This window comes from Felis catus, unplaced genomic scaffold, assembly GCF_018350175.1.
Source record: "Felis catus isolate Fca126 unplaced genomic scaffold, F.catus_Fca126_mat1.0 Un_scaffold_61, whole genome shotgun sequence".
Taxonomy (NCBI): Eukaryota; Metazoa; Chordata; class Mammalia; order Carnivora; family Felidae; genus Felis; species Felis catus.
In genome coordinates, this window is record NW_025408544.1 from 82,803 (window position 1) to 106,516 (window position 23,714).

Below are 23,714 nucleotides of genomic sequence, written 5' to 3' on the forward strand. Positions count from 1 at the left end.
GGTGAAGTTCCGATTGAGGATTATGGAGTGGGTCATGATTAGGGTGAGGGATAGCTCCAAGGAGTCCCCAGGTGATGAACCCCATGCAGTGCAGTGGTCTCCTGGGAGGGCTCAGTGGAGGGCACATGGGAGGGTTCTGGTCAGGTTTAGTCTTTGGTTACCAGTGCCAGCCTTGCATGTGGGCCACTTTTGGGCCTCAGCAAGCACTTTGGCACCTCCCTCTGGTATTTGGACATGACATGGTGGTGGTCCACGCTCCATGTGGAGTAATCCTGCACCGCTTCTGGGCCACAGGTGCGTGATATTCTCTGCATTAGGAATTGGATCCCCATCGGGATAGAGAAATAGCTAGGGTTAGAGTTAGATCCAGGGACATAAGCAAGGCCAAAGCAACAACAATCCATTTATCTCCAGTGAGTATGAATGAGGGCCATGTGCGGTAGCTGGTCAGGTGTAGGGTTAGTGTTAGAATTGGGGTGAGGTTTTGGTTGAGGAATACGGCGAGGATCATGGTGAGGGTTAGGGGTAGGTTCCAGGAGGCGCTTAAGTGCAGAAACCTAAGTAGTGCAGTGGTCTCCTAGAGGGTTGAGTGGAGGGTGCAAAGGATGGTGCCATTCCTTCTTAGTCTTAGGGTGTCAAGGCCATCCTTGGGTGTAGGACACTCCTTAGTTGGGCCTCAGCAGAGCCCTTGTTCAGCTCCCTCTGGGCTTTGGAAATGACATGGTGATGTTCCAGGTTCCAAGCCGAGTGATTTACACCATGAGCGTGCTGTTGTCAGTCATTGGAATTGGGTTCCCATGAGGAGGAGACTTAGCTAGGGTTAGGGTTCATTGCAGGGACATCACCAGGCCAGACTGACTCCAGTCTCGTGAATTTCATGGAGGGCTTAAGTGAGAAATCTTGTGAGGGTACGGGTCTGGTATAGAGTTAGTGTAAGAGATAGGTTTCGGTTTAGGTTGAGGGCTAAGTTCAGGGTTCTGGTTACGGTTGGGGTTAGGTCCCAGGAGGCTCCAGATGCTGAACCCACAGCAGTGCAGTGGTCTCCCTGAAGTGCTGACTGGAGTACACAATGGATGCTGCGGGTCAGGATTAGTCTTTCGGTTGCCAGGCCAGGCAACTCTTTCTGGCACTCTTCGGGTAAGCCTCAGGAATGCTCTCGGGCACAACGGAGGCTGCCGGTCAGGATTAGTCTTTGGGTTCCAAGGCTAGACAAGTGTATTGGACACTCTTTGGGGGAGACCTCAGGAATCCTCTTATGCAGCAGCAGCCGGGCTTTGGAAATGACATGGTGATGTTCCACGTTCCACGCCGAGTGATCCTGCACTGCTTCTCGACCCCATGTGCATTCTGTTGTCAGACATTGGGATTGGGTACCCATGGAGAGTGAGTTTTAGCTAGGGTTAGGATTCAGTGCAGGGATGTGGCCAGGGCCAAAGGACTCCAGTCTCGTGATCTCCCTCGAGGGCTGAAGTGAGGGCACATGCGCTGGTGTGGGTCTGGTGTAGAGGTATTGTGAGATATATGGTCAGGTGAGATTGAGGGTTATCATCAGGGTTATGGTTGGGGTTAGGGTAGGTCAAAGAAGGATCCAGGCGCTGTACCCACAGCAGTGCAATTGTCTCCCCGAAGGGCTGAGTCAGTACACAATGGAGGCTGCTCGTCAGAATTAGTCTCTGGGTTCCAAGGACGGACAACTCTATAAGGTCTGGTGTAGATAGGTGGGTCTAGTGTGATAGAAACTGTTAGATTTAGGTTGAGGGTTATGGTTAGGGTTACGGTTAGGTTTAGAGTTAGGTCCCAGGAGTCTCCAGGCGTTGAACCCACAGCAGTGCAGTCGTCTCCTGGAAGAGTTGAGCGGAGTGCACAATGGAGGCTGCCAGTCAGGAATAGTCTTCGGTTTCCAAGGCCAGACAACTGTATTGGGCACTCTTCAGTTAGGCCTGTTGAATCCTCGAGTGCAGTGGCAGCCGGGCTTTTGAAATGACATGATGATGTTCCACATTCCACACCAAGTATTCCTGCACTGCTTCTCAATTCCATGTGTGTGCTGATGTCAGACTGTGAATTGGGTCCCCATGGGGAAGGAGCCTTAGCCAGGGTTAGGGCTCGGTGCAGGGAAGTCACCAGGGCTGAAGCAACTCCAGTCTAGTGATGTCCCCCAAGGGCTGACCTGAGATCCCATGCGAGGGTGCGTCTCAAGTGTAGGGTTAGGGTTAGAAACAGGGTTACGATTAGGTTGAGAGTTATGGTACAGTTAGGGTTTTCTTCGTTCCCAAGGCTCCAAGCGCTGAACCCACAGCAGTGCAGTTGCCTCCACAAATGACTGAGTGGTATGCACAACAAGGCTGCGGGTCAGGATTAATCTTTGGGTTCTAAGGACAGACAACTGTATCTGGTCTGGTGTAGATAGGTGTGTCTAGTGTGAGTGATAGGGTTAGGTTTAGGTTGAGGGTTAGCATTGGGTCCTGGTTAGCATTAGGGTTAGGTCCCAGGATGTTCCAGGCACTGAAACCATAGCAGAGCAGTTGTCTCCCCACAGGGCAGAAGGGAGTACACAAGGGAGGGTGCTGGTCAGGATTAGTCTTTTGGTTCCAAGGCCAGACAACTGTATGGGCCACCCATCGTTTAGGCCTCAGGAATCCTCTTGTGCAGCTGCAGCCGCGCTTTGGAAATACATGGAGATGTCCACATTCAATGCTGAGTGTTCCTGAACCGTTTCTGGTCCTGGTGTGTGTGCTGTTATTAGTCTTTCGATATGGATCCCCATGAGGAGAGGGTCTTAGGTTATAGTTTTAGATTTAGCGGGTAGAGTTAGAGCGTTAGGATGAGGGTTTTAGGGTTAGAGTTAGAGGCTTAGGGTTAGAGGGTTAGGGTAAGGTTAGGGTTAGTTCGGGTTATGTTTATGTTTACGGTTAGTTAGAGGTAGGGCTAGGGTTAGGGGAAGGGTAGGGGCAGGGTTTAGCATTAGGGTTATGGTTAGGGTTAGGTGTTAGGTTTAGGTGGTGGGATTTTGTTTAGTGATAGGGTTAGGAGTTGGGCAAGGAGTAGGTCATGCTTGCGTCCCCACTTTGAGCGGGAAGGTGTTCATGCGTGGACACCGCCCTCCATGTTCAAGGGATTGTGTTCTCTATCGCCCCAGTCTCTCTGCACTGTAGGTTGTTCTTGCCTCGCCCATTCCAGCTTTGCTCTGGAGTTTTTCACACCGTCACCCCACCCCCTCTCGGTATGGTAATATTTCACCTTCCACCCAATCGCTTTTGGTGCAAGGGGTGTGTTCACACATGCGGCCCTCCACACCCTCTACGTGCGATGGTGTCACCCATGAACCTCACAGCTCCTTAGATTGGGATTACTGATGCCAGGATTAAATCTGATACTGATGCCAGTATTAAATCATGAATATCTATTTTCACTTTCACAACTGAAGAAGTAGGCGTTTCTTAAGGTAAGGTTTATGGTTAGGATTAATGTTAGGTGTCAGTTAAGGTTTAGGGCATGGTGCACCCCCCTTGGTGTGGGATGGCTTCACGAATGTGTCCCATCTGCTTCCCTTTATCCGCGATGTAGCAGTGATATTCCTTTTAATTCAGATGTTTTCCTTGGCACCTGGATGTCTCTGAGTTAAGCGTCCCACTTCGTCTTGGTTCATGATCTCTCAGTTTCTGGTTTTGAGTCCTGGGTAGCTTCTGTGCTGATAGCTGGGAATCTGGAGCCTGCTTCAGATACTATCTGTCTCTCTCTCTCTCTCTCTCTCTGCCCATGCCCCACTTGTGTTCTTTGTGTCTTTCAAAAATTAATGTACCTAAAATCATTTTCAATCCGATATTTCCTGGATGGCTCTTTTCACTTTCATTGCTGAAGAAGCAGGCGTCTGTCTCGTTCATTGTTCTTTTGTTATCTTTGGCATAGCTGACAACATATACGACATTTCCCCAGCCAGCATCGGGGATGCGCAGCATTTCTTCTACCAGCCGGACACCTCTCATCCACTGTAACACTGCATTCCTCTAGAGCATCCCACATGCTCTCGGAAACTGGACTGTAACTGTGGATGGTAGCAGTGTCCCATAGTCTTCTGATGGTATTTCAGGAGGTTCTTCATTCGCATCTTTGGTTACCTGAGTGTCTTCTGACATCTCTCATGTTTCCACTAGGCCGCTGCTATGATGCTCAACAGGGAACCTGAAGCACACTGGGATTCAGGAGCAGACCAACTACCACTTGGCTCCCACAAATGGTCGCCTTGGAACTCTTTATGGAAGAGGAGAAAACACCCACCACCACCGTTTCATAACCCTGCACCGAATGTGGAGACAACAATCACCCACCCCCAAAGGAAACTCTAGCAGGGTACATGTATCAAACCTAAGGTGTTGGTTATGTATTTTGGATCAATAAGTGAGTTTGTACTTTTGACTGGTAAGTGTACATCTAAATCCCTCAGAGGGGATATTCTCTGAGGTCACCCCAACCTAAATTGTTGGCCCATGGGGAGATGTGTTGTCCCTACTGATTGTATTGATGTTGTCTCTGTAGGCCAGTGAATTAAAGCTCCATAGGGTCTTGTCCTGTTCTTGCCTCTTCACGGGAAGGTCCATTTCACCTATTGAAAAAGACAGCAAGGGAGTAGTGTTGGCACTATTAAATCTGACGTTTCATGAATGAGTCTTTTCACTTTCATGGCTGAAGAAGCAGCATCTCTTATGATGAGGGTTAGGGTTTGGATTATCCTGAGGATTAGGGTAAGGGTTAAGTCATGCTTGCACCCCCGTTTTGACAAGGGAGGAAGGTCACACCTGACCCCCGCCACCCTCCTTGTGGAAGGGTGTTCAGGCATGCAGCCTGCCTCCCCTCCACAAGGGAGTAGTGATGCCACTACTTAATGTGTTGTTTCATGAATGGCTCTTTTCCCTTTCACAGCTGAAGAAGCAGGCATTTCTTAAGGTAAGTGTTATGGTTAGGATTGCCGTTCATGGTTAGGGTAAGGGATAGGCCATGCCTGCACCCTCCCTTGGAGTGGGAGGGCGTTCACACATGAGCCACGCACCCCCTCATCTCGGGAGGGTGTTCACCAATAGGAACCAGTCCCCTTCAGCGGGGGGGATGTTGATGTATGCGCCTGCACCCATCTCGTGTGCGAGGGTGTTCATGCATGGACACCACAACCCTTGGCGAGGGAGGGCATTTGTCCATGCACCATGCCCTCCTTGCCTCAGGAGGTGTTCACGCATGAGCACAGTGCCCCCTTGGCTTGAGAAGGTGTTCAGGTAGGTGCATGAACCTGCCCCCCAGCGTGGGAGGGGGTTCACGCATGTGCCCTCCCCCCTCAGGCGCTGGAGGGGTCACATGTGCACAGCACCACTAGTCAGCAAGGGAGTAGTGATGCCACTATTAAATCTGACGTTTCATGGACGGCTGTTTTCACTTTCACAGCTGAAGAAGCATGCATCTCTTAAGGTCAGGGGTAGGGTTAGCATTACAGTTAGGGGTTAAGATAAGAGCTAGGTCATGCTTGCTCTCCCCCCTCAGCACGGGAAGACTTCACGCATCACCCCACTATCCTGAGCAAGGGAGAGTGTTCACCTTTTCACCCCAATCCCTGAGAGTGGTAAAATATTGAAGCACGTGCTCCACTCCACTTCCTTTGGGGAGGGCTTTCACACATGCGTAGATCCCCCCTTCAGGACAGATTGTTCACATATGTGCATGACCACCTGTCGGGTCGGGAGGGTGTTCACTCATGGGCACACCCCACCTCTGCATGGGAGATGGTTCATGCATGTGTCTTGCTCACCTCTGCAGGGAGGGTTTTTACGCATGTGCACAGCCCCACCTTGGTGTGGGAGGAGGTCACCCATGCAGAGCGCCACCCTTCAATGAGGATATAGTGATGCCATTATTAAATGTGATGTTTCATGAATGGTTCTTTTCAATTTCACAGCTGAAGTAGCAGACAACTCTTAAGGTAAGGGTCTGGGTTAGCATTACCATTAACGGTTAGGGTAAGGGTTAGGTCGTGCTTCCACACCCAACCCCTCGTCTCTAGAGTGTATTCACGCAATAGCACCGCCCCTCAATGTGGGAGAATATTCATGCATGTGTCCCGCCCCCTTCAGGGTGGGAGGGTGTTCACACATGTGCCCCATCCTCTTCAGCTTGGAAGTGCGTTCACGCATTCTCACATTTGCACCACCCGTCCCAAGGTGAGGGAGGGTGTTGACACATGTGCCCTGTCTCCCTCGGCATGGGAGGTGGTTCACACATGCTCCTCATCCCCTCGGTGATGGAGGGTGTCACCCATGAACAGTGCCACCCCTCGGAGAGGGAGTACTGTTGCCACTATCAAATGTGACCTTTCATCAATGATTCTTTTCACTTTCACAGCTGAAGAAGCATGCATCACTTAAGGTAAAGGTTAGGGTTAGCATTACATTTAGGCTTTAGGGTAAGAGTTAGGTCATGCTTGCTCCCCCTCTCTGCACGAGAGGTGTTTCACTAATACTCCATGCCCCCCCGGCACAGATGGGTACAGCCCTCCGTCCGTGTAGAAGGGTGTTCTCACGCACAACCCTCCTTGTTGACAGAGGGTGTTTGTGCACGCACCCTGCCCCATTAATGCGGGAGTTTGTTCTCGTGTGTGTAAGGCCCCCCTCCTGGCGGAAGGGCGTTCACCCATGTGCACAATCCCCCCACTTTGGCATGGGAAGGTGTTGACCTATGTGACGTGACACGTCAGCATGGGGGAATATTCACGCATCTGCCCCGCCCCCCTCTGCCCAGGAGGGTGTTCATGCATGCGCACAGCCACCAGTCAGTGAGGGAGGGTATTCATGCATGCGCACAACAACCCCTCCATGAAGGAGGGCAGTCACATATGCGCCATGCATCCCTCAACAAGGGAATGGTTCAAGCATGTGCCACATACTCATTTGGCACGGGAGGGTGTTGACCTATGCACCTTACCCCCTCAGCGCTGGAGGGTGTTCATAGATGTGCACAGCCTCCATTGTGGCGGAAGTGTGAACCCCGGCTAGGGGAGGGATGCCATTCGCACGTAGGCCCCGCCCCATACCCCTGGGTGCTGTTCACACCTGTGCACAGCTCTCCCTACTGGCGGAAGAGTGTTCACACATGCACAAAACTCCTGTTCCAAGAGGTAGGGCGTTTCCACATGAGCACAATCCCCATCAGTGAGGGAGGGCATGCATGCATGCTCCTTACCCACTACCACAGGAGGCTGTACAGGCATGCGCACAGCCCCCCCTACTGGTGTATGTTCATGCATGCACACAGCTCCCCTCAATGAGGGAAGGCATTTGCACATGTGCCCCCCTCCCCTGGGCAAGGAAGGGTGTTCAGGCATGCACAGAACCACCACCTCAGCCAGGGAGGTCGTTGGTGCATGCGCCCTGCCCCACTTAGCACAGGAGGTGGTTCAGGCTTCCGCCTGGCCCCCTGTCAGCATGTGAGTCGGTCACCCATGCACAGCGCCACCCCTCAGGGAGGAAGTACCCTAACTGATGTCACTATTGAATGTGATGTTTCATGAATGGTTCTTTTCACTTTCACAGCTGAAGAAACGCGGCCAGGGAGGGCATTGACGTATGCTCCCCGCTCCCCTCGCCAGGATGCTGTTCACGCATGTGCAAAGTCCCCCCTCCTTGCCAAAGGGGGTTCAAGCATGCCCACAACCCCCGCTCTGTGAGGCAGACCATTTGTACAGGCACACAACCCTCCCTCAGCAAGGGACAGTGTTCATGCTTGGCCCCACTCACTTCGGTGGGAAGGGTGTTCACACATGCACATAACCCCCCTCAGCATTGGAGGGCGTTCAAAAATGTGCCCCACCCCACTTGACGCCAGAGGTGGTTCAGGATTCTGCCTTGCCCCTGGTTGGTGTGTGAGATGGTCACCCATGCACAGTGCCACCTTTTAGGGAGAGAGTAGTGGTGTCACTATTAAATGTGATATTTCACGAATGGTTCTTTCACTTTCACAGCTGAAGAAACACACATCTCTTAAGGTAAGTGTTAGGGTTGGCACTGACATAAGGGGTAGGGTAAGGCTTAGGTAGTACTTCCTCCACCCTGGGTATGAAAGGTTTTCAAGCATTAGCTTTCCCCCCCTTTGGACAGGAGGGGGTTAACACTTGCGCCCTCCCACATCAAGGGAGGGGGTCACCATTGCGCCACTGTCTCTGTGATGGAGGGGTGTCACTCATGTTCTTTCTCACACCTTGGCACGGGAGAGGATGATGCATGTGCCCCTTCTGCACCCCTTCATCGGCGATGTAGCCTTGATGTTCCTTTTAGGCCAGACGTATTTTGCACTGCCTCGGCCTCTCAGTGGATTAAGTTTCCCACTTCAGGTCATAGTCTCACGGTTTGTGGTTTCAAACCCTTGCTTCACCTCTGTGCTGATGACTCTGAACATGGAGCCTGCTTCAAATACTGTGTCTCACTTTCTGTCTGCCCCTTCCCCACGTGTGTTCTGTCTGTCTGTCTCTCTCTCTCTCAAAAAAAACAGTGAAGCTAAAAACATTTTAAAGCAGCTCCATCAGTCTACTTGTCTTCTTGCCCTATATCCGCCTCTTCACGGGAAGGTCCATTTCACCGATTGGAAGAGACAGTAAAACCCTCGTGTGGCCATTCATATGAGTCACTATTTAGGAAACAAGTGATTATGCTACTTTTCCACGGTCAGGATACCATGGCCATTTCATGAATGTCCCTAGGCAGGCGGGGCCTCTAAAACTAGAAATGCTAGAGGTGATTTTACTGGTAAACAGGTGGGGTTTGTGTTCGCTGAGTTCCTTTTACTTCGTTTCATCTTTCCTTGATTGCCTATCTGTGTTGGGTCAACAATTGGTTTGATATTGACTTTACAGTTAGGTTATTTTTTATCTCATGGTTAACTATCCATGGTTATCTGCTCTGATAGAGCTTAAGCAAGTACAAATATTTCGTGTTGCACATACTAGCATTAGTGTTTCCTGTGCACCTGCAGCTGTTTCTCTCGGCCCACGGGGAGCAATCACTTCCCATCCAGCACCACCTGCTTTGTCTTCCTATGCCTAGCAGTGGACGTGCCGGTGCCTGCAGAACTTCCCTTTGTTTCTCTGTCAGCTGAGTCTGAATGGGCTTCCTCTCCCACTCGTCCCTACTTCTCATCTCTTTAATGGATGACACACATCGCTGAAGGTCACAGTGAAGTCTCAAACTTCAGTATGTGGATTACGTGGCACCATTTTACAGTCTCACTTGATTACCCCCTTTCTTTAAAAATTACTTCCTTCCTCCTCCCACCGTCTGGGCCGCTGCTCACCAGTGTCTGTATTGGTAGGTCCTCGTCTTCTTCCTGTCCCCCATCTGCTTTCCACCCGCCCTTACTCTGGGGTGATCTCAGCCAGCCTCAGGCTTCTATATGCCAGCATCTGGGGCCTCTAAGTCTTTATGCACTGCCCACAGCTGTTCATGTCTCCAGACACCTGACTCCAGCTGTGCACCACACAGGTGCTACCCTCCCCAGACTCTGCTACCTCCCTATAGGTCTCTCCTATTCCCCTCCCCTTTTTTACTGGGCTGCTGCCACACTGGCCCCTCCCTGTTCCCTGAGCTTGTCAGGCACATACTCCTGTTTCAGGTCTTTGCACTCACTTTGCCTCTCTCTGTCGGGGATATACTTCCACGTGCCAACAAGACATACTCCCTCATTTCCGTCATAACCTTGCTCTGACATCACCTGCTCAGTGGAGTCTCTGCTAGCTCTCTATGTAAAACTGAAAACTGTTCCTTCTCCAACCTGAACACCCCATATCCCTTTCCTGCATTCTTTTTCTTCCTGGCCCTTGGCACCATCTGTTTTTCTTTCTTGCTTGCTGGATGTCGCCTACTGCAGTCCCTGCCAGATTGTCGGCTCCATGGGGTCCAAAGACCAAACTAGCTTTGTTTAGGGCTGGTTCCTTAGGGCCCTCGAACAGTGCCCAACTCCTTCAAAGGCTCACACACCATTTGCTGAGCAAGTAAATATTAGGATTTCGTATTATTTTGCTGGGTCCGCCATCACAATGTACCACAGACTGGGTGGCTTAAGCAACAGAAATTGATTTATTTATTTTCTCACACTTCAGATCAAGGTGTGGCCAGGGTGGATGTCCTCTCTCCATGACTGGTGGATGGCCTCCTTCCCACTGTCTTCACGTGGTCTTCCTTCTGTGTGTGTAGTTGCCCACTCTCTTCCTATAGGACACCGGTTATCAGACTAGAGTCCCTCCCCACAAATGAGCTCATTCGACCTCCACTTTACCTTTCAAGATCTGGTATCCAAGTACAGTCCCATGGGTAGTTAGGACTTCAATGTATGGATTTTGGGGGCAAATCCATTCCATAACAGGTTTCTGTCTGTTGTACCTAGTCACTACCTACATGTTTTTTTTTTCTCTATGCCCTTGTGCCCGTTATTTGCTCACACAGTGCTAATCCCAGTTTACCCTTAGCCCAAGTTATAACTCTATTTATTTGTATAGGCTTGCATCTTCCCTCTACCTCTATACTCCAAGTTCCTGGCTGGCACTGGAATTACATCTTTAGCACGGACATCATAACCTCCAGGTGAGGTAAGTATGATTATTTTCATTTTGAAAATCAACAATCTGAAGCTCAAAAGAGAGTAGGTCATGTTTCTGAGATCACAGTACTAGTAAGTGCTGTCCTTTGGTAAGTGTGTGTGTGTGTGTGTGTGTGTGTGTGTGTGTGTGTGTGTGTGTGTGTTCTTATGGGCTCCAAAGCCCACTTTCTTTCATCTACCATATGTCCCCAAGATGAACGGGGAAAAGCCATACTTCAGCCTGGTATAATATAAGCAATTGTACGTGTAAAGCTGGTGTAACAATTCAGGAAATGGGATTAAGTTTAGTATCTGAGTAATTATACCCACAGGTTGAATTTCAATCTCACATCCTTTTATTTTTTACTGCTGTAAATTCTGTTATCCTTAATGATTATATAAACGTATTCTTCCCTTTGCAAAATTTAGCCAGGAAGAATACTGAGTGAGTTTGTTTCCTTTGTAACAGGTCTGAATTATACAATGAATTCATAATGTCAAGATAATAGCTGTTATTTTTTCCTACAATATAGAGGAAAAGGTCATTGCCTTTGTTGTAAGAGTTTACCATGTGTTCTTGGTAACATGACTGAGCTGTATTGGTGAAAACCCGTCGTAGATTTTGAAAGTCAGTTATTTATAGTTAAGAGAGTATCGTTCTTTCTTTGGGTGCAGCTGATTGTTTGAAATAGAACTTAGGATTTGTCTGCATCGATTGTCTATTTCAGAATGATCTTTGTTTTAAAAAGTATGTTATATTTGCATTCATGCAAGTTGTACCATCATTAAATTGACAGGAAAGCAGCTGTTAATCGTTGTCATTTGGACATGTAGATGGAAATCCTAAGGGTCATGGTGTGACTCCTTACATGTGTTGAGCTCTGGTTTCATTTGGCATTTCCAAACCATTGCCATGACCTTATGAATGTGGATCAAGTGGCCATATAATGGTTGTTTTAAATTGGCATCAGTGGTGTAGAGATGATTCTTAAGTTGTGTATGAGGAAGCTGTTGGTTTTCTGCTTCTATGTCTTCTATGATAAGCGCATCTTATCAAAATTACTTTTGTTCAAAGTCATTGCAACTTGTGAATGAGCTAAAGGCTTAGATAATAGTCAGTACTTTTGGAGTCTGATATTTGCAAATTTAAAATAGGTCTTCGGGTATCTGTGTGGCTCCGTTGGTTAATCATCTGACTTTGGCACAGGTCATGATCTCACTGTTCATGACTTTGAGCTCCATGTTGGGCTCTGTGCTGGCAGCTGGGAGCCTGGAGCCTGATTGCGATTCTGTGTTCCCTCTCTCTGCCCCTCCCTGGCTCATGCTCTTTCTCTCTCTCTCAAATATAAACTTAAACATAGAAAATAGGTCTAGAATAAATCTGTAGACTGTAACATATTTATAGTGACTGCTGATTGAAACAAAGAAATAGCCTGAAATTCCAAAAATACATTACTGTTGTTTCCCTAGGCTCCCATGAAATGCCAGGTTGACCATTAAGCTGAATACAAGCAGTAATCTTTTAGTAACTTGGAAGAGATAAGCATACTATCATAGCTAGTAAGGTTTGGTATATGTCGTTTTGGTAGACCTATTTTCTTTAATGATGAAAAAATTGATTTGAGGTCTCTTTTATTTGGGTATTCAGGATTAAGAAAAGTTACCCAAGGCAAATGAATTAAGACCATTTTAGAACTGACCTGGACTTAAACAGCCAGAGACTGGAGTCATGATAAAGATAGTTTGAACATGCCATTTCATCAAATAAAAAAAATACAGCTCCTGAATGACAATCATCATGTTGGAGGAGAGTTTCTGGTGTTCCCTCCACAAATGGTGCATGATTTTCAGTCAAGGATACAGCCTCACTGACTGTACTTTTACTGACATGATGGTTCAGATACCAACCATGTTGTCTGTTGGGATTGTCTTTTACAAAACTGATATCCTTTCAGTTTTCAGCTTAATTAATATACTAAGGAGAAAAAAATGTTTCCCTCTTTCTGAAAAATAATCCCATTTGTATTTAGAGTTATCATTAAACATAGTATTTCTAAAAATGGTTAATAAATTGGAAGTCAATATAAATTTGCTTGTGAAGTTATCAAATGGAAAACTGTTGCCAAAGCAGTTATTTTATGTTTTATAGGAAAACTAATCTTTTATGTCCTTACTGCATTTATGTTATATCCTACTCACTTTTGTTTCATGCTATTTGTGTGTGTGTGTGTGTGTGTGTGTGTGTGTGTGTGTGTGTGTTTACAACTGAGTGAAATGTGCAATATTTGGTCATTTAAATAGATTCACTAATTTAGGCAAAGTCAGCCATAAACAAATGCAATACATTATGTCCAAAGTAGTCAAGCAGATTTTGCATCATGAGTAAAACTTGCTTTATCTTAAATGAATTTGCTTTTCTCTTTTCTTTTTAACAAGCCAAGTCAAAGGTGAATATATTCTTTCTGCTCACCTTGAGGCAGGGCAAGAGCAGATTTGTGTCAGAGTGCACTGTCCGTATTTATGAGAAACTAGGGAAATTAAGAAAGCCACTTAGGTACAAACCTTAGTGGGGACTCATGACTGACACCTTTTCAACAATATTCTGTTGGGATGTCTTTTATTAACTGGGTTAATTTTTTTAAATTTTTAGTTAATTTATTTTTTAAATTTACATCCAAGTTAGCATAATGTGGAACAATGATCTCAGTAGTAGATTACTTAAAGTCCCTTACCCATTTAGCACATCAGCCCTCCCACAGTCCTTCCAGTAACCCTGTTTATTCTCCACATTTAAAAGTTTTTTTTAATGTTTTTGTCCCCCTCCATGTTTTTATATTTTTTTGCTTCCCATCCCTTATATTCATCTGTTTTGTATCTTAAAGTCCTCATATGAGTGAGGTCCTATAATATTTGTCTTTCTCTGACTAAATTCGCTTAGCATACTACCCTCTAGTTCCATCCATGCAGGTTAAATGGCAATATTTTATTCTTTTGGATTGCTAAGCAATACTCTATTGTGTGTGTGTGTGTGTGTGTGTGTGTGTGTGTGTGTGTGTGTGTGTGTGTGTGTTTATACACCACATCTTCTTTATCCATTCATCCATCGATGGACATTTGGGTTTTTTCTATACTTTAGCTGTTGTTGATGGTGCTTCTATTACTTTCGGGTTCACCTTTCCCTTCAAAATAGCACATCTGTATCATTTGGATAAATACCTAGTAGTGCAACTGCTGTGTTGTAGGGTAGTCCTCTTTTTAATTTTGTGAAAAACCTACCTACTGGTTTCCAGAGTGACTGTGCCAGTTTTCATTCCCGCCAGCAGTGCAAGGCTTTCTCCGCTTCCTCGCCAACATCTGTTGTTGCGTGAGTTGTTAGTGTTAGCCATTCTCACAGGGGTGAGGTGTTATCTCATTGTGTTTTTGATTTGTACTTCCATGATGATGAGTGATGTTGAGCATTTTTTCATGTTTCATTTGGCCATCTGGATGTCATCCTTGGAAAGTGTTTGCTCATGTCTTGGCTCATTTCTACACTGGATTACTTGTTTTTTGGGTATTGAGTTCGATATGTTCTTTATAGATTTTGCATACTAATCCTTTATCTCATATGTCGTTTGCAAATATCTTCTCCCATTCTGTTGGTTGCCTTTTAGTTTTGCTGATTGTTTCCTTCACTGTGCAGAAGCTTTTTATTTTGATGAGGTCCTAATCGTTCATTTTTGCTTTTGTTTCCCTTGCCTCTGGAGACTTGTTGACTAAGAAGTTGTGGAAGCAAACATCAAAGAGGTTTCTGCCAGCTTTCTCCTCGAGGGTTTTGATGGCTTCCTATGTTACATTTAGGTCTTTCATCCATTTTGAGTGTCTTTCGTCCATTTTGAGTGTGAGAAAGTGGTCCAGACTCATTCTTCTGTATGTCGCTGTCCAGTTTTCCCAGCACTCTTGCTGAGGAGACTGTATTTATTCCATTGGATATTCTATCCTTTTTGTCAAAGATTAGTTGGCCGTACGTTTCTGGGTCCATTTATGTGTTCGTATTCTCTTCCACTCATCTGAGTGTCTGTTCTTGTGCCAAGAGCATACTGTCTTGGTGATTACTGCTTTGTAATACAGCTTGAAGTCCAGGATTGTGATGCCTCCTACTTTGGTTTTCTTTTTCAAGATAGCTTTGGCTATTCAGGGTCTTTTCTGGTTCCATACAAATTGTAGGATTCTTTGTTGTAGCTCTGTGAAGAATGATGGTGTTATTTTGATAGGTATTGTGTTGACTATGTAGATTGTTCTGGGTACTATTGACATTTTAACAATATTTGTTCTTCCTGTCCAGGAGCATGCAATATTTGTCTTTTCTGTGTGTTTGCCAACTGCAATTCCTTTCATAAGCTTTCTATAGTTTGCAGCGTATAGATTTTTCAACTATTTGGTTAGATTTATTCCTAGGTATTTTATGGGTTTTGGTGCAATTTAAAATGGGATCGATTCCCTGATCCCTCTTTCTCTTGCTTCATTGTTGGTGCGTAGGAATGTAACTGATTTCTGTGCATTGATTTTATATCCTGCCAGTTTGCTAAATTCCTGTATTATTTCTAGCAGTTTTTTGTTGACTATTGTGGGTTTTCCACATAGAGTTTCATGCCATGTATGAAGAGTGAAAGGTTGAGCTCCTCCTGGACGATTTGGATGCCTTTTATTTCTTTGTGTTGTTTGATTGTTGAGGCTAAGACTTCCAATATTATGTTGAATGCCAGTGGCGAGAGTGGACATCCTTGTCTTGTTCCTGACCTTAGGAGGACAGCTCTCAGTTTTGCTCCTTTGAGGATGATATTAGCTTTGGGTCTTTCATATATGCCTTTTATGATCTCGAGGTATGATCCTTCTATCCCTACATTCTTGAGGGATTTTATCAAGAAAGGATGCTGTATTTTGTCAAATGCTTTCTCTGCATCTATTGAGAGGATCATGTGGTTCTTGTCCTTTCTTTTATCGATGTGATAAGTCACATTGATTGTTTTGTGGATATTGAACCCGATTTGCATTCCAGGTATTAATCCCACTTGGTCGTAGTGAGTAACGTTTAAATGTATTGTTGGATCTGGTTGGTTCATATCTTGTGGAAGATTTTTGTATCCATGTTCATTATGAAAATTTGTGTATACTTCTCCTTTTTAGTGGGTCTTTTTCTGGTTTTGGAATCAAGGTAATGCTGGGTTCAGAGAAAATGTTTGGAAGTTTTGCTTCCATTTCTTTTTTTGGGACAGCTTCAAGAGCATAGGTGTTAACTCTTCCTTAAATGTTTGGTAGAATTCCCCTGGAAAGCCATCTGGCCCTAGGCTCTTTTTTCTTGGGAAATTTTTGATTACTAATTCAATGTCTTTACTGGTTATGGGTCTGTTCAAATTTTCTATTTCTTCCTGTTTCAGTTTTGTTAGTTTATATATTTCTAGGAATTTGTCTCTTTCTTCCAGATTGTCCATTTTATTGGCATATATTTGCTGATAATATTCTCTTATTATTTGTATTTCTGCTGTGTTGGTTGTGACCTATCCTCTTTCATTCGTGATTTTATTTCTTTGGGTCCTTTCCTTTTTCTTTTTGATCCAACTGGCTAGTGGTTTATCAATGTTATTAATTATTTCAAAGCACAAGCTTCTGGTTTCATTGATCTATTCTACTCTTTTGTGTGTGGGTGGAGGGGGGTTATTTGTTGTTTTTTTTTTTCTGTGTGTGTTTTTGTTTTTGTCTTCAGTTTCGATAGCATTGATTTTTGCTGTAATCTTTATCATTTCTTGTCTTCTGCTGGTTTTGGTTTTATTTCTTGTTCTCTTTCCAGCTCTTTAAGGTATAAAGTTGGGCTGTGTATCTGAGACCTTCTTACCTCTTTTGGAAGGCCTGGATTGCTATAAACTTCCTCTTATGACTACCTTTGCTGAATCCCAGAGGTTTAGGGGTGTGGTGTTATCCGTTTCCTTGGCTTCCATGTACTTTTTAATTTTCTCTTTAACTTCTTGGTTCACCCATTCATTCCTTTTTTTTAATTTTATTTTTTATGTTTTAAAATTTACATCCAAATTAGTTAGCATATAGTGCAACATTGATTTCATGAGAATATTCCTTAATGCCCCTTGCTCATTTAGCCCAACCCCCTCCCACATCCCATCCAGTAACATTCTGTCTGTCCTACATAGTTATGAGTCCATTCTGTTTTGTCCCCCTCACGGTTTTTATTTTATTTTTGTTTCCCTTCCCTTATGTTCATATGTTTTCTCTCTTAAAGTCCTCATGTGAGTGAAGTCATATGATTTTTGTCTTTCTCTAATTTCACTTAACATAATACCCTACAGTTCTAACCACGTAGTTGCAAATGGCAAGATTTCAGTCTTTTTGAGATATATATATATATATATATATATATATATATATATATATATATATATATATATATATACACATATACATATATCACTTATACGTATAAGTGATGTATATCATACATAAAAATATATATATATCTCACATATATATACACATATACATATATATCACTTATATGTATAAGTGATATATATCACTTATACATATCTATCTATATCTATTATCTATCTATCTATCTATCTATCTATCTATCTATATCACTTCTTTATCCATTCTTCCATTGGTGGACATTTGGGCTCTTTCCATACTTTGGCTATTGTTGATAGTGCTGCTATAATCATGGGGGTGGTGCATGTGTCCCTTCAAAACAGCACACCTGTATCCCTTCAATAAATGCCTAGCAGTGCAATTGTTGGGTCGTAGGGTAGTTCTGTTTTTAGTTTTTTGAGGAAACTCCATACTGTTTACAGAGTGGCTGCACCAGCTTGTATTGCACCATTCATTCTTTAGTAGTATGTTCTTTTGTCTCCAAGTGTTTGTTATCTTTCCAAATTTTTTCTTGTGGTTGATTTTGAGTTTTATAGCATTGTGGTCTGATAATATGCACGGTATGATCTCGAACTTTTTGTACTTGTTGAGGGCTTATTTGTTTTCCAGTATGATATCTATTCTGCAGACGTTCCATGTGTCCTGGAGAAGAATGTACATTCTGCTGCTTTAGGATGAAATGTTCTGAATATAACTGTTAAGTCCATCTGGTCCAGTGTCTCACTCAAATCCATTGTTTGTTTGTTGATTTTCTGTTTAAATGATCTTTCTGTTGTCATAATGGGGTGTTGAAGTCCCATACTATTATGGTTTTATTATCAATGAGCTTCTTTATATTTGTGATTAATTGATTTATATCTTTGGGTTCTTTCACATTGGGAGCATAAATGTTTACAATTGTTAAGTCTTCTTGGTGGGTAGACCCCCTCAATTAAGATACAACACACTTATTCATCTCTTGTTACTGTCTTTATTTTGAAGTCTAGATTGTCTGACATGAGTAAGGCTACTCTGTCTTTCTTTGGCTATCATTAGCATGATAGATGGTTCTGCAGCCCCTTAATTTCAATCTGAAGGTGTGTTTAGGTCTAATATGGGTCTCTTGTAAACAGCATATAGATGGGTCTTGTTTTTTTCCCCACCCTGTTACCTTGTGTCTTTTGATTGGAGCATCTATGCCATTGACGTTTAGAGTGAGTACTCACAGATATGAGATTATTGCCATTATGTGTCTTGTAGCGTTGGATTTTGTGGTGGTATTTGTTTGTGCTATCCAGTCTTTGGTACTTTTGGTGTTTTTTTATTCTTTTTTTTTTTTAATCTTTTCTCCCCTCAGGGATCCCCCCTGAAAATTCCTCGAGGAATTGCTTAGTGGTCACGAACTCCTTTAAGTTTTATTTGTCTGGGAAACTTTTAATCTGTCCTTCTGTTTTGAACAACAGATTTGCTGGATAAGGAATTCTTGGCTGCATAGTTTTCTGATTCAGCACATTGAGTATATCTTGCCACTCCTTTCTGGCCTGCCAAGCCTCTGTTGGTAGGTCTGCTGCAAACCTGATCTTTGTTGTATTCCCTTGTTGGTTTAAGGACTTTTTTCCCTTGCTGCATTCATGATTCTTTCCTTGCCTGAGTATTTTGTGAATTTGAATATGATATTCCTTTTACTGGTGGATTTTTGTGGAATCTTATGAGAGTCCTCTGTGCTTCCTGGACTTTAATGTCTGTGCCTTTAACTAGGTAGAAAAAAAAAATATCCGCTATGATTTGGTGACTTAACACTTCTACCCCTTTGTCTCTCTCTTCATCTTCTGGGAGCCTTATGATTCTGATGTTGTCCTTTTTAATGAGACAGGGTTAGGTGTAGGTTGAGGGTTATGGTTAGGGTTAGACTTAGGACCCAGGATGCTCCGGCCACTGAAACCCCAACAGTGCACTTGTCTCCATGAAGGGCTGAGTGGAGTACACAAGGGAGGGTACCTGTCAGGATTAGTCTTTGGGTTCCAAGACCAGACAACTGTATGGGACGTTCTTTAGGTAGGCCTCAGAAATACTCTCTTGTAGACACACTCACGCTTTGGAAATCACATGGTGATGTTTCAGGTTCCATGCCAAGTGTTTCTGCACCTATTTTCGAACCCGTGTGCGTGTTGTAGTCAGACTTTGGAATTGGGTCCCATGGGGAGAGAGCCATAGCTATGGTTAGGGTTCGGACCAGGGACATCGACAGGGCTGAGGCGACACCAGTATCATGAATTCCATGGAGGACTGAGGTGACGGCACATGCACAGCTGTGGGCCTGCTGTAGAGTTAGTGTGATAGATAGGGTTAGGAGCAGGTTGAGGGCTAGGGTTAGGATTACGGTTAGGGTTAGGGTATGTCCCAGGAGACTCCAGGCACTGACCCCACATCAGAGCAACTGTCTCCCCGAAGGGCTGAGTGGAGTACACACGTCAGGATGCCGGTCAGGATTAGTCTTTGAGTTCCAAGGCCAGACAAATATATGGGTCACCCTTCACGGAGGCCTCAGGAATCCTCTTGGGAAACTGCAGCCAGGCCTTTGAAAGGACATGGTGATGTTCCAGGTTTTTTGCTGGGTGATTCTGTACTGCTTCATGCACCCAGACACGTGGCGTTTTCAAACTTTGGTATTGGGTCCCCATGGGGAGAGACCTTAGCTAAATTTAGGGTTTGAATGAGTGACATCACCAGTGCCGATGCGAATCCAGTCTTGTGATCTCCATGGAGGGTTGAAGTGAGGGCCCTTGCGAAGGTGCAAGTCATGAGTAGGCTTTGAATTGAGATAGGGTTAGGGATCTGTTGAGATTTCTGGCTACTGTTAGGGTTAGGGTTACTTCCCAGGGGGATCCAAACGCTGACCGCACAGCAGTGCAGTTGTCTCCCTGAATGGCTGAGTGAGGGCACAGTGGATTGTGCTTGTCAGGATTAATTTTTGGTTTCAATGTCCAGACAACTGTATGGGCCACTGGTCGGGTAGGCCTCAGGAATTCTCAGGGGCAGCTACAGTGGGGCTTGGAAACAAGACAGTGATGTTCCAGGTTCTATGCCAGGTGATCCTGCACCGCTTCAGGACCCCAGGCACGTGGGGTTGTCATACTTTGGTATTGGGTACCCATGGGGAGAGAGCCTTAGCTAGGGTTAGGGTTCGATCCAGGGACATTGCCAGTGTTGACGAGACCAGTCTCGTGACCTTCCTGGAGGGCTGAAGTGAGGGCCCATGTGACGGTGCGCTTCAAGTGTAGGGTTAGAGTTCGAGATAGGGTTTGGGTTCGCCTGAGGGTTCTGGTTAGAGTTTCTGTTAGGTTTAGGTGTCAGGAGCCTCCAGACACTGAACCCAAGGTAGTGCAGATGTTTCCCCAAAGGGCTGAGTGGAAGACACAAGGGAGGGTGCCGGTCATGATTAGCCTTTGGATTCTAGGCCACACATATATATGGGCCACCCTTCGGGTAGGCCTCAGTAAACCTCTCTTGCAGCTGCAGTCACCCTTAGAAAATGACATACTGATGTTCCACCTTCCATGCCGAGTATTTCTGCACCGATTCTTGAACCTTGAGCAGGCTGTTGTCAGACTTTGGAATTGGGTCCCCATGGTGAGAGATTCTTAGCTAGGGTTAGGATTCGGTCCAGGGAAATAGACCCAGCTCAAGCGACTCCAGTTTTGGGATCTCCCTCAAGGGCTGAAATGAGGGCACATGGGAGGGTGCGTGTCAAGTGTATGGTTAGTGTTAGAGAATGGGTTAAGTGTAGGGTGAGTGTTACGATTAGGGTTATGTTTAGGGTTAGTTTTAGGTCCCAGGAGGCTCCAGGCACTGACACCACAGCAGAGCCTTTGTCTCCCCAAGGGCTTAGTGGGGGACACAAGGGAGGGTGCTGGTCAGGATTAGTCTTTGGGTTTCAAGGCCAGATGAATGTATGAGCCATCCTTCGGGTAGGCCTCAGGAATCCTCTTGTGCAGATGCAGTCGCGCTTTGGAAACGACTTGGTGATGTTACACGCTCCATACCGAGTATTTCTGCACCGATTCTCGAACCTGTCTGCGTGGTATTGTCAGACTTTGGAATTGGGACCCCATGGGAAGAGAGGCTTAGCTAGGTTTAGGATTGGGTCCAGGGAAGTTGCCAGGGCTGAAGTGACACCAGTGTTGTTAATTCCATGGAAGATGAAGTGAGGGAAAATGTGTGGCTGTGAGTCCGCTATAGAGTTAGTGTGCTAGATAGGGTTAGGTGTAGGGTGAGGGTTATGGTTTGGGTCATGGATAGGGTTTGGGTTAGGTCACAGGAGACTCCAGGCACTGAACACACAGTAGACCAGTTGTCTCCCTGAAGGGTTGAGCACACTACACAAAGGAGGGTGCCGGTCAGCATTAGGCTTTGGGTTCCAAGGCCAGAAAAATGTTTTGGCCACCCTACACGTAGGTCTCAGGAATCCTCTCATGCAGCTGCAGTCGCGCTTTGCAAATGACATGGTGAATTTCCATGTTCCATGCCGAGTATTTTTGCACTGATTGTCGATATCATGTGTGTGCTCTTGTCAGACTTGAAATTTATTCCACATGGGGAGAGAGCCTTAGCTAGGGTTAGGGTTCGGTCCTGGGAAGTCACCAGGGCTGAAGCGACTCCAGTTTCATGATCTTCCTAGAGGGCTGATTGAGGGCCCATGCGAAGTTTCAGGTGAAGTACAGGGTTAGGGTTAGAGATAGGGTTAAGTGTAGATTGAGGGATATGGTTTGGGTTACGGTTTCGGTTAGGGTTAGGTCCCAGGAGGCTCCAAGCACTGATTCCACAAGAGTGCCGTTGTCTCCCTGAGGGGCCAAGTGGTGTCCCCAGGGAGGGTGTCAGTCAGGATAAGTCTTTGGGTTCCAATTCCAGACAAATGTATGGGAGACACTTCCAATATGCCTCAGGAATCCTCTCGTGCAGCTGCAGTCGTGCTTTGGAAATGACGTAGTGATGTTCTACATTCCGTGCAGAGTATTTCTACACTGATCTCGAAACCGTGTGTTTGCTGTTGTCAGTCTTTGGAATTGGTTACCCAGGGGGTTAGCGCCTTAACCACGATTAGGGTTAGGTCCAGGGAAGTCGGCAGGGCCGAAGCGACTCCAGGTTCGTGATCTCCCTCACGGGCTGAATTGAGGGCCCAGCATTGATGCGGGTCAAGTGTAGGGTTAGAATTCAAGATAGGATTAGGTTTCAGTTGAAGGTTCTGGTTAGGATTACGTTTAGGGTTAGGGTTAGAATTAGGTCCCAGGAGGCTCCAGGCACTGAAAGCACAGCAGTGCAGTTGTCTCCCCGTTGGGCTGAGTGTACAAGGGAGGGTGCTAGTCAGCATTAGTCTTTTGGTTCCAAGGCCTGACAACTCTATGGGTCACTGGTGTAGTAGGCCTCAGGAATCCTATCAAACAGCTGCAGCCAGGCCTTAGAAATCACATGGGGACCTTCCAGGTTCTATCCCGAGTTATCCTGCACTGCTTCTGGAGCCCAGGCATGTGGTGTTGTCAGACTTTGGTATTGGTTCCACATGGGGAGAGAGCCTTAGCTAGGGTTAAGTTTCTGTCCCTGGACGTCGCCAGGTCCGAAGCGACTCCAGTCTCATGATGTCCCTCCAGGGATGAAGTGAGAGCCCATGCGATGGTGATGGTCAAGTGGAGGCTTAGTGGTTGAGATAGGATTAGGTTTCACTTGAAGGTTCTGGTTAGGCTTAGGTTTAGGGTAGTGTTAGGACCCAGGATGCTCCAGGCGCTGAACCTACAGCAGTGCACTTGTCTTCCCAAAGGAATAAGGTGAGGGCACATGGTAGGGTGCTGGTCAGGATTATCTTGGGCTTCCAATACCACACAACTCTTTGGGCCACTGGTCAGTGAGGTCTCTGGAAACCTCTCGGGATGCCGCAGCCAGGTCTTTTAAAGGGCATGGTGTTGTTCCAGGTTCTATGCCGAGTGATCCTGCACCGCTTCTGGACCCCAGGTGCGTGGTGTTGTCACACTTGGTTTTGGGTCCCCATGGGGAGAGAGCCTTAGCTAGGGTTACCTAGGGTTAGGGTTCGGTCCAGGGACATTGCCATGGCTGAAGCGACTCCAGTCTCGTGATCTCCCTTGAGGGCTGAAGTGAGGGCCCATGCGACGGTGCGGGTCAAGTGTAGGGTTAGGGTTACAGATAGGGTTAGGTGAAGGGTGACGGTTATGTTTAAGGTTATGTTTAGGGTTAGGGTTAGGTCCCAGGAGTCTCTAGACACCCCACAGAAGAGCAATGTCTCCCCAAAGGTCTGAGTGGAGTACACAAGGGAAGGTGCCGGTCAGGATTAGTTTTTGGGTTCCAAGGCCAGACAAATATATGGGCCACCCTTCGGTTAGGCCTAAGAAGTCCTCTAGTGCAGCTGCCATAGCTCTTTGGAAATGACGCTGTGATGTTACATGTTCCATGGCGGGTATTTCTCCACCGATTCTTGAATCCATGTGCATGCTGTTGTCAGACTTTGGAATTGGGTCCCCATGGGAAGAAAGCCTTACTTAGGGTTAGGGTTCAGTCCAGGGACATTGCCAGAGCCAAAGTGACACCAGTGTTGTGAATCCATGGAGGGTGACGTGAGGGCACATTCTTGGCTCTGGGTCTGTTTTAGAGTTATTGTGATAGATAGGGTCAGGTGTAGGGTGAGGGTTAAGGTTAGGGTTATGTCC

General features: G+C 45.8%; 1 long non-coding RNA gene across 29 annotated transcripts in view; it reads left to right on the forward strand.

Annotated features, from left to right (window-relative positions):
• Nucleotides 1–23,714, forward strand: part of LOC123383715 — a 109,018-nt gene that overhangs the window by 64,512 nt on the left and 20,792 nt on the right. For 12 of the 29 annotated variants that reach the window (XR_006593759.1, XR_006593761.1, XR_006593756.1 and 9 more), the window contains 5 exons: nucleotides 4,155–4,944; nucleotides 5,434–5,965; nucleotides 6,385–6,408; nucleotides 8,000–8,023; nucleotides 10,526–10,615. The exons of 1 other annotated variant lie outside the window; for it this stretch is intronic. This is a non-coding gene — a long non-coding RNA (uncharacterized LOC123383715). Of the gene's footprint in view, nucleotides 1–4,154; nucleotides 4,945–5,433; nucleotides 5,966–6,384; nucleotides 6,409–7,571; nucleotides 7,702–7,999; nucleotides 8,024–10,525; nucleotides 10,616–23,714 lie in introns of all 29 variants that reach the window. 16 more of the 29 variants (XR_006593734.1, XR_006593750.1, XR_006593745.1 and 13 more) reach the window with 15 other exon arrangements.